Below are 2,500 nucleotides of genomic sequence, written 5' to 3' on the forward strand. Positions count from 1 at the left end.
AAGGCCACGGGCAATGATTCCCTCTTCTTTTTTTTTTCTTTTTTTTTTTTTTTTTTTTTTATAATTCAGAAGGGTACGTTGAAAGAGGGTTGACTTTAAGCCGTCCGGTGATTACACGGTAGGCCTAAATATCTCACGAAGGTCGCTCTAGAAGCTCGCTATTTTTACGACAACATGGTCATTCTGGCATCGTTATCTTCCGTCATGTGTCCCTATATTTAGTTTCGCGTGTGCTAAGAGAGAGACGACGAATAAAAAAAAAAAAAAAAAAAAAAAAGAGAAATGAAAAAAGAAAAAAAGAAATGTAGTAACTCTACATCTCTGCTCTCTCTCTCTCTCTCTCTCTCTCTCTCTCTCTCTCTCTCTCTCTCTTTCTCTTTCTCTCTTTATTTTCTATACATTTAATTTTTTTTTGTTTTCATTATATTTATTTTCCATTGTGTAATAGAACGTCGAGAATCGTCATCTCTCTCCCTCCTTCCCCCCTCCACCCCTCTCTCTTTCTCTAACTTCAAAGAGATAATTAAAAGAAATTCTGATGTTCTTTTTACGAGCAGCCCTCCAGGATGAGGGCTGCTCGTAAAAAGAGTTCTCCGAATCGAAAGATGTAAAAAAAAAAAAAAAAACAGAAAAAAGGAAGAAGAAGAAGAAAAAAAAACAAATAGAAAAAAAGAAAAATATAGATATAAGAAACACCCCTCTTCTCTCATCTACCATAGATGTATACACTAATGTATGTACCAGGGTATAACGCGTTCGGTATGTATAAGACGAATGGCAACCCTCCGGCAAATCTCGAACATTTCTATTTATACGAGAATACACATATTTACCATGCAGACGCTTCTGCATGCACAGGACAATATGTATTCTCAGAGACATCTGAGACAGTGCTGGGGAGGAACAAGGATGGTATGTGTCGTCGATGTTATGAAAAATATTTACAATCTATATTCTTTCTTTCTTTTTTTCTCTTTTTTTTTTCTTTCTTTCTTTTTCTTTTTCTTTTTCTTTTTTTTTTCTTCCTCCTCTTCCTTTTCCTTCTCTTTTTCTTCCTTCCTTCCTTCCTTTCATTTTTTTTCCTTCGGCAACCTGACTAAGGGAAATCCTTTATATTGGGAAAAATGCATTTTCCCCGAAAGAATCCTTTTTAAAGCCATCCCTAGGCATTTCAAAGCCTAGAGAACTCGAGCTAGCGAGGTTAGCTGACGCTGGTTTTACATTGCGAAAAAGAAATGATGCTTTTGTGTTAGATTCACGTCTGCGTATACTTTTATATATACATACTTATATACATGCATATGCATATATATATGTGTGTGTGTGTGTGTGTGTGTGTGTGTGTGTGTGTGTGCGTACATATGAACATACATGGAAAAAGTTATAAGTAAGGAGGAAAAAGGTAAGGGTAAAAAAAGAAAAAAGGAAAGTAAGAGAAAAAAAGAAGAAGAAGAAGAAGAAATGAAAAAGAGGGACAGAGAAAAAAAAATAGAAAAAATAAATAAAAATACAAAAGCGTTTCGTACTACCAAAAATGTGCTACCATAACTGCTCTTACTATATCCTCTTATCGTATACCATCTTCTTCTTATCTCACTTTTCTCTCTACTTTGTAAAATATCGCGGCTAATCCACTGATACCGTCCGGCTTAAAGTGTACACCGCATAAACATTATCCCTCCCTTTTCTCTCTCTCCTTTACCACCCAAACCCTCTCGTCGACGTCGTCGTCCTTGTCGTCGTCGTCGTCGTGTTTCTTGAGTATTCTGTTTTCTCTCTCTCTCTCTCTCTCTCTCTCTCTCTCTCTCTCTCTCTCTTTCTCACTCTCTTTATCTCTCTCTATCTCTTTTCCCTCTCTACTCCTCTCTTTTTCTGTCTCCTTATTTCTCACCGTTCCTAGACGCGTCTACGTGCACCGAACTACTAACTATCTCTCCTGACTGTCTAATAAATGCAACCGACAAAACACCCTCGGAATTTTCCTTACCAAACATATTTTTCTTTTTACCTTTCTTTCTTTCTTTCTTTCTTTCTTTCTTTCTTTCTTTCCTTCCTTCCTTCTTCTTTTTCTTTTTTTTTTTTTTTTTCTTTGTCTCGTACTAATGCAAGGGAAAAAAAAGATGTCTCGTTCTCGAATTTTTGCAAAATCAAATTTATCATTAAGATGAAATACTTTATTATTTTATTTCTTTTCTAATGATTTATTATTCCACGTTAGAAAGAATAACAATTAAGATTTTACGTCGATCATCGATAACAAAGATTGAACGAGTACGTTCGTTTCGAAATTCACGAAAAAAAAAAGAAAAAAAGAAAGAAAAGAAAAGAGAAAAGAAATCGACGTAAGTCCGCTCTTAAGAGATTAATCGATTTCATTTAATTGAAAACTCATTTAATTTTTATAGAAATCGCTTTCAAAAAGTACTATTATGTTGAATGACTTTTTATTAATGATATATCTTTTAATATCCACGAAGTAGTCCGATCGATTGTAATGTTG

At 34.7% G+C, this 2,500-nt stretch overlaps 1 protein-coding gene across 2 annotated transcripts in view; it reads left to right on the forward strand.

The window, feature by feature from the left end:
• The window catches only part of AChE-2 (acetylcholinesterase 2), a 205,901-nt gene that overhangs the window by 101,652 nt on the left and 101,749 nt on the right, over positions 1–2,500 (forward strand). The window lies entirely within an intron of this gene.

This window comes from Vespa mandarinia, chromosome 7, assembly GCF_050613455.1.
Source record: "Vespa mandarinia isolate Hongniang chromosome 7, ASM5061345v1, whole genome shotgun sequence".
NCBI lineage: Eukaryota > Metazoa > Arthropoda > Insecta > Hymenoptera > Vespidae > Vespa > Vespa mandarinia.